This window comes from Oncorhynchus mykiss, chromosome 1 (assembly GCF_013265735.2).
Source record: "Oncorhynchus mykiss isolate Arlee chromosome 1, USDA_OmykA_1.1, whole genome shotgun sequence".
NCBI lineage: Eukaryota > Metazoa > Chordata > Actinopteri > Salmoniformes > Salmonidae > Oncorhynchus > Oncorhynchus mykiss.
Genome location: NC_048565.1, coordinates 12182648 through 12197971, shown reverse-complemented (window position 1 = coordinate 12197971; position 15324 = coordinate 12182648). Strand labels below are relative to the sequence as shown.

The window sequence follows — 15324 nt, the reverse complement described above, 5'->3', positions numbered from 1 at the left end:
GGAGAAATGTAACCACTGTCAAATCCATAGACCGAGCTATGGATGCAAGAACTGACCATCCATCCTAACAACATAGTTTAAACCATGTTTTGAGGCTATATAGAGTTTGTTTACATTTACTTTGTTTACAAAGATATTTTTGGTTCTCATGTAGTGTGACAGTTTAACTAAGTTCATGAAAGCATTTCTAAGTTATATTCTTCAAGAAACAATGGGTAAATATCATTAATTTATAATTAAAACAAATGGATGTACTGTACCTACTGCAGATTGTCCCTTTCATTCTAAGTCTGAGTCCTTTTGTGATGTCATATCATGTATTAGTATGGACCAGTAGAACAATGATTAATGAGTCTGATAGTAGCTAGGTTTAGGTTTATTTGAACATGTATATACACTGAGTGTGCAAAACATGAACAACACCTTCCTAATATTGAGTTACACCCCTTCCCCCTTTTGCCCTCAGAGCAGCCTTAATTTGTCAGGTCATGGACTCTACAAGGTGTTGAAAGCATTCCACAGGGATGCTGGTCCATGTTGAGTCCAATGCTTCCCACAGTTGTGTCAAGTTGGCTGGATGTACTTTGGAGGGTGGACCATTCTTGATACACATTGGAAACTGCTGAGTGTGAAAAACCCATCCGCGGATCAAAGCTACTTAAAATGTTGTTTTGCCCATTCACCCTCTGAATGGCACACATACATAATCCATGTCTCAATTGTCTCAAGGCTTAAAATCCTTCTTTAACCTGTCTCTTCCCATTCATCTACACTGATTGAAGTGGATTTAACAAGTGACATCAATAAGGGATCATAGCTTTCACCTGATTTCAGCTGGTCAGTATGTCACGGAAAGAGCAGGTGTTCTTAATGTTTTATATACTCTGTGTATATTTACAGTGCCTTGCGAAAGTATTCGGCCCCCTTGAACTTTGCGACCTTTTGCCACATTTCAGGCTTCAAACATAAAGATATAAAACTGTATTTTTTTTGTGAAGAATCAACAACAAGTGGGACACAATCATGAAGTGGAACGACATTTATTGGATATTTCAAACTTTTTTAACAAATCAAAAACTGAAAAATTGGGCGTGCAAAATTATTCAGCCCCCTTAAGTTAATACTTTGTAGCGCCACCTTTTGCTGCGATTACAGCTGTAAGTCGCTTGGGGTATGTCTCTATCAGTTTTGCACATCGAGAGACTGACATTTTTTCCCATTCCTCCTTGCAAAACAGCTCGAGCTCAGTGAGGTTGGATGGAGAGCATTTGTGAACAGCAGTTTTCAGTTCTTTCCACAGATTCTCGATTGGATTCAGGTCTGGACTTTGACTTGGCCATTCTAACACCTGGATATGTTTATTTTTGAACCATTCCATTGTAGATTTTGCTTTATGTTTTGGATCATTGTCTTGTTGGAAGACAAATCTCCGTCCCAGTCTCAGGTCTTTTGCAGACTCCATCAGGTTTTCTTCCAGAATGGTCCTGTATTTGGCTCCATCCATCTTCCCATCAATTTTAACCATCTTCCCTGTCCCTGCTGAAGAAAAGCAGGCCCAAACCATGATGCTGCCACCACCATGTTTGACAGTGGGGATGGTGTGTTCAGGGTGATGAGCTGTGTTGCTTTTACGCCAAACATAACGTTTTGCATTGTTGCCAAAAAGTTCAATTTTGGTTTCATCTGACCAGAGCACCTTCTTCCACATGTTTGGTGTGTCTCCCAGGTGGCTTGTGGCAAACTTTAAATGACACTTTTTATGGATATCTTTAAGAAATGGCTTTCTTCTTGCCACTCTTCCATAAAGGCCAGATTTGTGCAATATACGACTGATTGTTGTCCTATGGACAGAGTCTCCCACCTCAGCTGTAGATCTCTGCAGTTCATCCAGAGTGATCATGGGCCTCTTGGCTGCATCTCTGATCAGTCTTCTCCTTGTATGAGCTGAAAGTTTAGAGGGACGGCCAGGTCTTGGTAGATTTGCAGTGGTCTGATACTCCTTCCATTTCAATATTATCGCTTGCACAGTGCTCCTTGGGATGTTTAAAGCTTGGGAAATATTTTTGTATCCAAATCCGTCTTTAAACTTCTTCACAACAGTATCTCGGACCTGCCTGGTGTGTTCCTTGTTCTTCATGATGCTCTCTGCGCTTTTAACGGACCTCTGAGACTATCACAGTGCAGGTGCATTTATACGGAGACTTGATTACACACAGGTGGATTGTATTTATCATCATTAGTCATTTAGGTCAACATTGGATCATTCAGAGATCCTCACTGAACTTCTGGAGAGAGTTTGCTGCACTGAAAGTAAAGGGGCTGAATAATTTTGCACGCCCAATTTTTCAGTTTTTGATTTGTTAAAAAAGTTTGAAATATCCAATAAATGTCGTTCCACTTCATGATTGTGTCCCCCTTGTTGTTGATTCTTCACAAAAAAATTTTTTTTTATATCTTTATGTTTGAAGCCTGAAATGTGGCAAAAGGTCGCAAAGTTCAAGGGGGCCAAATACTTTCGCAAGGCACTGTATATCTTGATATATACAGTGAGGGAAAAAAATTATTTGATCCCCTGCTGATTTTGTAAGTTTGCCCACTGACAAAGAAATGATCAGTCTAATTTTAATGGTAGGTTTATTTGAACAGTGAGAGACAGAATAACAACAAAAAAATCCAGAAAAACGCATGGTGGCAAAACCCTTGTTGGCAATCACAGAGGTCAGACGTTTCTTGTAGTTGGCCACCAGGTTTACACACATCTCAGGAGGGATTTTGTCCCACTCCTCTTTGCAGATCTTCTCCAAGTCATTAAGGTTTCAAGGCTGACGTTTGGCAACTCGAACCTTCAGCTCCCTCCACAGATTGTCTATGGGATTAAGATCTGGAGACTGGCTAGGCCACTCCAGGACCTTAATGTGCTTCTTCTTGAGCCACTCCTTTGTTGCCTTGGCCGAGTGTTCTGGGTCATTGTCATGCTGGAATACCCATCCACAACCCATTTTCAATGCCCTGGCTGAGGGAAGGAGGTTCTCACCCAAGATTTGATGGTACATGGCCCCGTCCATCGTCCCTTTGATGCGGTGAAGTTGTCCTGTCCCCTTAGCAGAAAAACACCCCCAAAGCATAATGTTTCCACCTCCATGTTTGACGGTGGGGATGGTGTTCTTGGGGTCATAGGCAGCATTCCTCCTCCTCCAAACACAGCGAGTTGAGGTGATGCCAAAGAGCTCCATTTTGGTCTCATCTGACCACAACACTTTCACCCAGTTGTCCTCTGAATCATTCAGATGTTCATTGGCAAACTTCAGACGGGCATGTATTCTTGAGCAGGGGGACCTTGCAGGCACTGCAGGATTTCAGTCCTTCACGGCATAGTGTGTTACCAATTGTTTTCTTGGTGACTATGGTCCCAGCTGCGTTGAGATAATTTATAAGATCCTCCCGTGTAGTTCTGTGCTGATTCCTCACCGTTCTCATGATCATTGCAACTCCACGAGGTGAGATCTTGCATGGAGCCCCAGGCCGAGGGAGATTGACAGTTCTTTTGTGTTTCTTCCATTTGCAAATAATCACACCAACTGTTGTCACCTTCTCACCAAGCTGCTTGGCGATGGTCTTGTAGCCCATTCCAGCCTTGTGTAGGTCTACAATCTTGTCCCTGACGTTCTTGGAGAGCTCTTTGGTCTTGGCCATGGTGGAGAGTTTGGAATCTGATTGATTGATTGCTTCTGTGGACGGGTGTCTTTTATACAAGAGTGTGTTCCTAATCTCAGCTCGTTACCTGTATAAAATACACCTGGGAGCCAGAAATCTTTCTGATTGAGAGGGGGTCAAATACTTATTTCCCTCATTAAAATGCAAATAAATGTATAACATTTTTGACATGCGTTTTTCTGGATTTTTTGTTGTTACTCTGTCCCTCACTGTTCAAATAAGCCTACCATTAAAATTATAGACTGATAATTTCTTTGTCAGTGGGCAAACGTACAAAATCAGCAGGGGATCAAATACGTATTTACTTCACTGTATTCAGTACGATGTCATACAATATAAAACCGAAGTGTAATATATGATCAGCCTAACTATAAGGACAGTGCATTATCAATAAGTCATAGCTAAGTCATTAAACAACAAATTGGCATACCACAAAATCTATAAATATACATTTCAATGTCTTTGGTAATAGAGTGTCATTTGCATAGTTAGTCATGTGCATAGTTGGAGCTCTGCCTTGGTTGGAGCTCTGCCTTGGTTGGAGTTCTGCCTTGGTTGGAGTTCTGCCTTGGTTGGAGCTCTGCCTTGGTTGGAGTTCTGCCTTGGTTGGAGCTCTGCCTTGTTTGGAGCTCTGCCTTGGTTGGAGCTCTGCCTTGTTTAGAGCTCTGCCTTAGTAAAGAGTATCTTGACAGCAAGATCATGTTTTGCACCCATGTCCGAAAATATTGTTGCTCTTTTGACGTTGTTGCTAATGTCAAATGGGATCCACTTCAGTTCTGTTATGGAGATGTTCAAAAGAAGGAAAGGAAATGGAACACATTAACATTTGTTTTCAGTTTCCTGATAAGAGCTTTTCTTTTAAGCAGGACCAGTCAAGTTCTCATCAGAATGTAGAACACATTTTCATAGACTCTATCACAACACAAGGGATTGTTCAAGACCAGCATGTATGTATACATTTTTAATGTCATAATACTGTGTTCATCTATATTTGTGATCAGTAATCTTGGTTTCTGATAGTCATTTACACCACTTTATTCATTAGCTAACCACTAATTTACAACTGTGGTCCCTGACTACATGATGGCAATGATGTTCCTTCCACTGCCAATATTATGCTGTGGGAAAATTTATTTACTGCCAACATTTTGCCCACAACGACTTTCTTTGCCACAGGTCTTACTCTAAGTAAATTAATGACCACAGACAGAAAGCAGACATTCATCAAGGCCATTTGCCTTTGGAAACTTTATTCTATACTGGTCCCAGATCTGTTTGTGCTAGAACCCAAATACTCATTATGAATTAATTGAATGCGTAGGTGGTATAATACGGTGTCTTGCTCTAACATTTGTCACAGTCTTTGATGACCTCATATCCACAGTTTTTTTCAATCAACTTCACAATAGAGTCACTTGTCTTTGAATGGAAGCAATAAGTGGACTCTTGAATCAAATCCCTGTAACAAGTCAGTGTAATACATCATGTGCCATTAAATGACGTAAACATTAGTTTAGCAGATGTAATGAACAATCGTGTTGTCGTTGTAGTTTTTATTGGAAAAGGGACCGATGACATCCTACAGTAGGTAGGGAATGCCCTCAGTATGTCCCCAGACAGTATGTCAGTTTCTAAGATGGCTGCCTGAACTGAGGTGTCTAAGCAGCAGCCCTGCCTCCATTGCGGACCAGTGAATTAGAGCATGGACTTTCTCAGTCTTCTTTTTTGTGTTGTCAATAAAGAGAAACACAACCACAACAGCCTTGTACACTACTGAAACTCAGTTGAAACCACTCCAGGGTGGTAGTCAGTCCCCTGTTCCCCAGGCCTCTAGGATGATACTCAGTCCCCTGTTCCCCAGGCCTCTAGGATGGTACTCAGTCCCCTGTTCCCCAGGCCTCTAGGATGGTACTCAGTCCCCTGTTCCCTTTGCCTCTAGGGTGGTACTCAGTCCCCTGTTCCCCTGGCCTCTAGGGTGGTACTCAGTCCCCTGTTCCCCTGGCCTCTAGGGTGGTACTCAGTCCCCTGTTCCCCTGGCCTCTAGGGTGGTACTCAGTCCCCTGTTCCCCTGGCCTCTAGGGTTGTACTCAGTCCCCTGTTCCCTTTGCCTCCAGGGTTGTACTCAGTCCCTGTTCCCTTTGCCTCCAGGGTGGTACTCAGTCCCTTGTTCCCCTGGCCTCCAGGGTTGTACTCAGTCCCCTGTTCCCCTGGCCTCTAGGGTTGTACTCAGTCCCCTGTTCCCCAGGCCTCTAGGATGGTACTCAGTCCCCTGTTCCCCAGGCCTCTAGGATGGTACTCAGTCCCCTGTTCCCTTTGCCTCTAGGGTGGTACTCAGTCCCCTGTTTCCCTGGCCTCTAGGGTGGTACTCAGTCCCCTGTTCCCCTGGCCTCTAGGGTTGTACTCAGTCCCCTGTTCCCTTTGCCTCCAGGGTTGTACTCAGTCCCCTGTTCCCCAGGCCTCTAGGGTGGTTCATGCCCCTATTCCCCTGGCCTCTAGGGTTGTACTCAGTCCCCTGTTCCCCTGGCCTCTAGGGTTGTTCTCAGTCCCCTGTTCCCCTAGCCTCTAGGGTTGTACTCAGTCCCCTGTTCTCCTGGCCTCCAGGGTGGTACTCAGGCACATGTGGGTCCTGGGCAAGACAATACACTGTGTACACAACACAATGAAATGCTTACTTGCTGGTTCACGACAAAAATAAGAATAGAACAAAAAAATGTCATAAAACAAATGAAAACAGAAGCTCAATGGAGTAAAATTATAATACAAATGTAGTACTCAACACATCTACAGTACAATATTTACACACTTTGTGTTTGTGTTCAGAACAGCTGAATTAACATACAGTAGAACATTTAAATGGTGTTATTTTCAAATAAATATAAAAGTATTGTGGCCTGGGCTGATATAGTGATTAATGCTGATGCCGTTGGCACACATTTCTACTGCATATGCTGTGGGTCTGACCCTGATACACACTTCTACTGCATATGCTGTGGGTCTGACCCTGATACACACTTCTACTGCATATGCTCTGGTTCTGACCCTGATACACACTTCTACTGCATATGCTGTGGGTCTGACCCTGATACACACTTCTACTGCATATGCTGTGGGTCTGACCCTGATACACACTTCTACTGCATATGCTGTGGGTCTGACCCTGATACACACTTCTACTGCATATGCTGTGGGTCTGACCCTGATACACACTTCTACTGCATATGCTGTGGGTCTGACCCTGATACACACTTCTACTGCATATGCTGTGGGTCTGACCCTGATACACACTTCTACTGCATATGCTGTGGGTCTGACCCTGATACACACTTCTACTGCATATGCTGTGGGTCTGACCCTGATACACACTTCTACTGCATATGCTGTGGGTCTGACCCTGATACACACTTCTACTGCATATGCTGTGGGTCTGACCCTGATACACACTTCTACTGCATATGCTGTGGGTCTGACCCTGATACACACTTCTACTCTCCTTTCCTGTCCTTCCACTGTATCTGTCTGTACCTGTCAAGTGTTTGAGAGTAATTCATGACGTGCTCATATTTAGTATAGAAAGACAGTTAGAAAATGGGAACAAGAAACAAATAGCGATGAACTGTTTTCTTTATCATTTTCCAGACTACAAAAGATGTGCAAGATTGCTAACACGGCTAGCGATGAGTCCACTTTGCTCACAATCGTAGACATTGCATGTGAGTATGAATTATTTTAAGGGGTTAAACTGTCAAAGGGGCACATATGCATAATCAAGCTTTATGTTAATTAGTACACTTGGCCTAACATTGTATGACTCCTTGCTCTAGAGGTGAAGCTACATAGAAATGATTTACAATATTTGATTTATATTGTGAATAATTAACTGTAAAGATTGACAAGTGGCAATCCTGTAACATTTCCCTAGTAACTACGTATTGAAGATACATATCTATTGTTGATGGAGATTCACATGCTGTACAGCTCCACCAGATTATAGCTGTGTTTTCAACCCAGCCTTCTTGATTATGTGTGATACCAATCACAGGAAGAGAGAATGATGTTGTTGGTGGGTCAACGCTATTCTAATTTGTGTCTGTGACATCTGTAAGTAATCTGAAAGGATTTGAAAATAACTCATGTTCACATAATCAGATCCATGTGTCCCCACAGTTTCTGTCCTACATGTTCTGAAATATAATGTTACTAGGCTCTTTTGTTTCGTTCCAACTCTATTCCATCAAAGACAAGATCCTAATGTAATATACAGCACCTTAACAAACGGTCATCAAAATACATTTACGCATGATTATTTACAGTCTAGCTCATTCTTTTGGAAATCTAAAAGATGAGAACAAGTATTTGACTAGCTGAAATCATTTTAAGTTGAATGTCATGAGAAAGTTACATGTCAGCGGTAAGTTAGGGCCTACATACAGTGCATTTGGAAAGTATTCAGACCCCTTGACTTTTTTCACATTTTGTTAAGTTACAGCCTTATTCTAAAGTAGATTTTTTTTAATCATCATTAATCTACACATAATACCTCATAATGACAAAGCAAAAACAGTTTTTTTGAAATTTTTGCAAATGTATTAAAAATTAAAAACAAAAACCTTATTTACCTAAGTATTCAAACCCTTTGCTATAAGACTCGAAATTGAGCTCTGGTGCATCCTGTTTCCATTGATCATCCTTGAGATGTTTCTACACCTTGATTGGAGTCCACTTGTGGTAAATTAAATTGATGGGACATGATTTGGAAAGGCACAAACCTGTCTAGGTCTCACAGTTGACAGTGCGTGTCAGAGCAAAAACCAAGGTATGATGACGAAGGAATTGTCCGTAGAGCTCCGAGACCATAACATTTCTGCAGATTAAAAGGTCCCCCAAGAACACAGTGGCCTCCATCATTCTTAAATGGAAGAAGTTTGGAACCAACAACACTCTTCCTAGAGCTGGCCGCACGGTCAAACTGAGCAATTGGGGGAGAAGGGCCTTGGTCAGGGAGGTGACCAAGAACCCTATGGTCACTCTGACAGAGCTCCAGAGTTCCTCTGTGGAGATGGGAGAACCTTCCAGAAGGACAACCATCTCTGCAGCACTCCACCCACCAATCAGGCCTTTATGGTACAGTGGCCAGACGGAAGCCACTCCTCAGTAAAAGGCACATGACTGCCTGCTTAGAGTTTGCCAAAAGGCAAGTAAAGGACTATCAGATCATGCGAAACAAGATTCTCTGGTTTGATGAAACCAAGATTGAACTCTTTGACCTGAATGCCAAGTGTCACGTCTGGAGGAAACCTGGAACCAACCCTACGGTGAGCATGGTGGTGGCAGCATCATGCTGTGGGGGTGTTTTTCACTGGAAGGGACTGGGAGACTAGTCAGGATCGAGGGAAAGATGAACGGAATAAATTACAAATAGATCCTTGATGAAAACCTGCTCCAGAGCACTCAAGACCTCTGACTGGGGCGAAGGTTCACCTTCCAACCGGACAACAACCCTAAGTACACACAGCCAAGACAACACAGGGGTGGCTTCGGCACAAGTCTCTGAATGTCCTTGAGTGTCCCAGCCAGAGCCCTGACTTGAGAGACCTGAGAAAAGCTGTGCAGCGACGCTCCCCACCCAACCTGACAGAGCTTGAGAGGATCTGCAGAGAAGAATGGGAGAAACTACCCAAATACAGTTGTGCCAAGCTTATAGCGTCCTACCTAAGAAGACTCAAGGCTGTAGTCGCTGCCAAAGGTGCTTCAACAAAGTACTGAGTAAAGGGTCTGAATACTTATGTAAATGTGATATTTCAGTAGTTTTTTTTATACATTTGCAAAAATTTCTAAAAGACGTTTTTTTCTTTGTCATTATGGGGTATTGTGTGTAGATTGATGAAGAAAATTATTTAATCAATTTTAAAATAGGCGGTAACGTAGCAAAATGTGGAATGCGCTGTATGGGCAATGAGCATTCTCCTGTATGTAGAAAGTAAAACCTTTAAATGTCAGCAAGCCTTGCACCAGCTTAAGAATGTGAGCAAAACGAAGACCGTTTGGAAGTGCAACCAAGTGTGTTAAGAAGTTGTGGGGTCACACGATGTTAGATGCTCACCGCTTGGTCAGACAATGAAACAGGAAGAACCTGATTGTCTTGATCCTGCTCATTTTGGATACCGTCATCAGTGTTAAGTTGATAACCCTTTGTTACACCTGTCTATTACCTCCACCTGATGAGGCTGACGACAGCAGAGATTATGATTTCTGGGCCTATTTGTGTTCAGGCTCACTTAGAACTAACTCCATGTCAGTTGATGGCATCTATGGGCCTTTAGATGGTCCAACATGAATGAAGCCTTAGCGAATAGCCTATTACAAGCACAACGTTAGTTGGAGTGTAATTGAAATTCATTTGATTGGAAAATTGAGGGGGCTGGCACATTGACAGTTTTTCAGTCTCTCCAGTCATTATTCTTTTTTACTCTGACAATGTGCTCTAGCCGGAACCATAAAGAGAGGTCTCGCTGCTGCCACTGGCGGGAAGGGACTAAAGAATGACCTAAAAGGGCCTATTAGCTGAATCATTGATTGATTCATTCGGCTCATTAGAAAATAACTCATGAAGTGCCCTTCCTTAGTCCCTAAGGAATTACGGAAGGGCAGCTCAAACCTAATTTTAGACAAGAGATTCTGTGGCCTATTTTTCAAACTAACAATGTAAGGAATTCAAAATGACATTTGAAAAATAAACCACTGTGTTTTTGACAATAACATTATGGTAGTTTTTGAATTGTGTTTAATGTTTGAATTTTGCTGTGTGTTTCAGGCTCAAAATTTTGAAAGAGGGATATATGTTTTGCCCAGGAAGTGCCTTCAATTCACAGCAGTCACATTAAGAACATATTATTGTAATTGTTTATAGTATTTTTATTTGTGTTGTTGATACTGTATGTATATGAAAATGCTGTCAGCCTTTATTGGTTTTATGAAATAGATTTTCTGTTTATCTTCATGTAACATGTATTTTTAAGAAAACCATAATTTAATATTGAATACACCAATTTATTGAAATGATATGTATATAATTCATCACAATAATTCAGAAATATACAATTATTTTCTTAAAGTTCTCACCTAATGAAGATATTTTTTTCTCATCGTGTCTGAATTAATCTCACTTAATATTATTTGCTTTGTCAATATTACATTCTGAGACGGTCCTACCATGGTCGTTGAGATATTTATTTCACTGTCCTTGTCTCCATTGTATTTAATTTGGCACTTGAATGATTCCAGTCAATGAAAACATGTTGAATGACGACGAATGTAATAATGCACTGCAGTACTTAACAATAAAAAATATTGAAGCACAGAATATTTGCAATTATTATAGAAGAGCGTGTTGAGGGAAACGTCTCTGAGCTTCTGGTGTTGGGACCGTCAATAGGGAAGCTGTAAGTAGGTATATATCCCAAATAGCACACTATTCCCAAAGTAGTGCACTACATAGGAAATAGGGTGCCATTTGGGACGTAAACTATAAGCCCATAGACGCACACAACTGTTGGGTAGACCACGAGATATTATAAGTACAATTATTTAACTCTGACAACTCAGATCATACATTTTCTGTCTGCACCTCATAACACATATAAAATATACAATTTTCAAAACGACACACGTTTTAGCAACAACAAAAAAATGCAAAATCCTCTCCTCAATGTGTTCGTAAAGGCATAACTGAATGCCCCAATTTCATGTATCATGTACAGTGGGGAGAACAAGTATTTGATACACTGCCAATTTTGCAGGTTTTCCTACTTACAAAGCATGTAGAGGTCTGTAATTGTTATCATAGGTACACTTCAACTGTGAGAGACGGAATCTAAAACAAAAATGCAGAAAATCACATTGCATGATTTTTAAGTAATTAATTAGCATTTTATTGCATGACATAAGTATTTGATACATCAGAAAAGCAGAACTTAATATTTGGTACAGAAACATTTGTTTGCAATTACAGAGATCATACGTTTCCTGTAGTTCTTGATCAGGTTTGCACACACTGCAGCAGGGATTTTGGCCCACTCCTCCATACAGACCTTCTCCAGATCCTTCAGGTTTCGGGGCTGTCGCTGGGCAATACGGACTTTCAGCTCCCTCCAAAGGTTTTCTATTGGGTTCAGGTCTGGAGACTGGTTAGGCCACTCCAGGACCGAGACAGTCCTTAGTTGCCCTGGCTGTGTGTTTTGGGTCGTTGTCATGCTGGAAGACCTAGTCACAACCCATCTTCAATGCTCTTACTGAGGGAAGGAGGTTGTTGGCCAGGATCTCGCAATACATTGCCCCATCCATCCTCCCCTCAATACGGTGCAGTCGTCCTGTCCCCTTTGCAGAAAAGCATCCCCAAAGAATGATGTTTCCACCTCCATGCTTCACAGTTGGGATGGTGTTCTTGGAGTTGTACTCATCCTTCTTCTTCCTCCAAACACGGCGAGTGGAGTTTAGACCAAAAGGCTCTATTTTTGTCTCATCAGACCACATGAGCTTCTCCCATTCCTCCTCTGGATCATCCAGATGGTCATTGGCAAACTTCAGACGGGCCTGGACATGCGCTGGCTTGAGCAGGGGGACCTTGCGTGCACTGCAGGATTTTAATCCATGACGGCGTAGTGTGTTACTAATGGTTTTCTTTGAGACTGTGGTCCCAGCTCTCTTCAGGTCATTGACCAGGTCCTGCCGTGTAGTTCTGGGCTGACCCCTCACCTTCCTCATGATCATTGATGCCCCACGAGGTGAGATCTTGCATGGAGCCCCAGACCGAGGGTGATTGACCGTCATCTTGAACTTCTTCCATTTTCTAATAATTGCGCCAACAGTTGTTGCCTTCTCACCAAGCTGCCTGCCTATTGTCCTGTACCCCATCCCATCCCGTATACAATTTTATCCCTGATGTCCTTACACAGCTCTCTGGTCTTGGCCATTGTGGAGAGGTTGGAGTCTGTTTGATTGAGTGTGTGGACAGGTGTCTTTTATACAGGTAACGAGTTCAAACAGGTGCAGTTAATACAGGTAATGAGTGGAGAACAGGAGGGCTTCTTAAAGAAAAGTGTACATGTCTGTGAGAGCCGGAATTCTTACTGGTTGGTAGGTGATCAAATACTTATGTCATGCAATAAAATGCAAATTACTTAAAAGTCATACAATGTGATTTTCTAGATTTTTGTTTTAGATTCCGTCTCGCACAGTTGAAGTGTACCTATGATAAAAATGACAGACTTCTACATGCTTTGTAAGTTTGTAAATCGGCAGTGTATCAAATACTTGTTCTCCCCACTGTACTTGGTTTCAAAATCGCTGGCAAACTTTCCTGTTAGTCCCTTGAGAACCCAAATTAATTGCAATCTTAGACTGTTGATCAACAAAAAGTGAAGCAATCAAACTCGATAAAGCCAAATGGACCGGAAAAGAGCCTCATTTCTCTATCCTGTTCTGTTTCATAGCCTGAAGCAAAACAATTGATTACATGAACAACAAGCGTTACATATTGTTAACATATTTTACTTTGAATTGGTGAAGTCCATAGTGCATCCACTGACGTTGTATGCACTAAGATGTATCCACTAAGATGTCTTAATAATTTTAGTGCATGACTGATTTGTTTTCTTGGTCTTTCGGCCAGGATGCAGCTGGCCTTTTCTTGAAGATGCCTTTCACTTTGAGCTGCATGCATCTGGTATTAAACCTCCAGTGACACGGACATCTGGCAGTTACAATAACTTGACATTCACTGAACAAACTTTTACTTTTGGACTCAAATTTGTATATCGTTATGATGGCTCAGAAGTCCCTAAAGTCAGTTATCACAGAATGATGAAACACCCCTCCCTTCAGGTGCATTGTGAACAAATGATGAGTGCTGTTATAAGAAGCTCCCGCAGTTGCCTGCTCAGTGCTCAGACATTACAAGAACATTACAAAGAACATGAGTGTTTATTTTCTAGAGTTATCCAGGATATGCAGCCTCTCTAGGTCCAATTGTCATTTAAGAATCTTGTACAAGAAGGGCAAGCAATAACAAATAAAAGGGATAGAGACTTTAGCAATTGAAGAAAAAACAAACTGAGGCTAAAAAGAAAATAGAATTGTAAAACAATTTGAATATAAATAAATCTGGAAATTTAAGGGACATTACACTCCAAAACAAATTTTACCTCATATTTCCAGTAATTTTATAAATATTTATAGCAAAAGTGTTCCTACAAAAAAAACTGCACAAAAAACTGCTATATAAATTCCTATTGCTATCGTCTTGTACAGACATACGTGGATAGTTCATTGATTTGATTTTGGAGAGTGATAAAAAACAGATACATTGATACATTGAACCCCTCACACATAAGGAAAGACTGGAATGACTGAATCTTAAACACTTACTAGGCCAAAGATTACAACACTACAGTTCTCACCCCAGCATGTCTCTATTGTCCGAAAGGCTATGAAGTATTTAAGATGATCATATAAATAGATATAAAGTTCTTCATGTAAGAGCTGTAGTGCCACCCACCGGTAAGTGGCGCAGAGCATGCTGGGCAATCTCAAGCTCAATAGAAAGTCCCAGCTCCTGAGATTTCCTTCAGTTAGCTTTTGTTGTGTTAGCCAAGGCCAGTGGTGCATCCTTGCTGATATTTGCCATACCACTAAGTGCCTTAGCCCATCCATTCTACATACTGTACACTGTGCTGTGCTATTTCGTGCCCATACTGTGAATCGTTAGCGTCATTAAACCACCTCGACCTTACCAGCACACGGGAGAAAACACAAAGTTAAAATCTAGCCTAAAGAATACACAGTCCACCGAGACCTCAGTTACACTATAGACTGTTTAAAATTATCTGTAACATCAGCTGAAGAAATCCCATTTTAACCAAAACAAATCAGTAGGCTCTCCTATGAGCAATCTCCCCTTATTTCACCAGATATTAGATATCCAACCATCTCCATCAATGACAGATGTGAAAAGAAGCCGTTCTACCACTTCTTCGTGGTTCCACAACAAAGAATGTGTTATACATCATCATGCGATATAGCTCATGTTTCATCACTGCGTTTACACCCCACTCAGTGGAACAGTGGCCTCCACTTCTACAACTTTGAAAGTGGAGTACAATGCAACACCTGCAACTTAGACCTTTAATATGTTAACTTTTAATGAATGTGATACTTTTAGGACTACATTTCATCTGAACACAATTCTTATTGTTCTCCAGTGGCATGGTTAGTGAAATATATTAGAAGTCCATATAAAAAGGAGGTAATTGTTACTGGTCCTTAGGGCTTATAAACCTCCGTCATACCACTGCCTTTCACAAATCATGCCACCCTTCACACCATCAATAGGCTTACAAACTCTTTGGAATGAAGGAGACAAAAACAAACTACGGAAATTATGCTTCCACACAATTTATCATCAATGATCTTTATATGTTTAGATCGTGAATGGCACTATCGATCATTAAGATCTTTATATGTCTCATCATCACTGTATCATCATCACCCAGGACATTAACACAGGAGCGGTCTGGTGTTTGTGCCAACACCATAAAATGATTAGGGTGCTATAAA

General features: G+C 41.4%; 1 long non-coding RNA gene across 1 annotated transcript; it reads left to right on the top strand.

Annotated features, from left to right (window-relative positions):
• Positions 1 to 4375: 4375 nt before the first annotated feature.
• LOC118938491 lies at positions 4376 to 11071 on the top strand. Its single transcript, XR_005035752.1, has 3 exons — positions 4376 to 4661; positions 7351 to 7424; positions 10526 to 11071. It is a non-coding gene; the product is annotated as an uncharacterized LOC118938491 (long non-coding RNA).
• The last annotated feature ends 4253 nt before the right edge of the window (positions 11072 to 15324 follow it).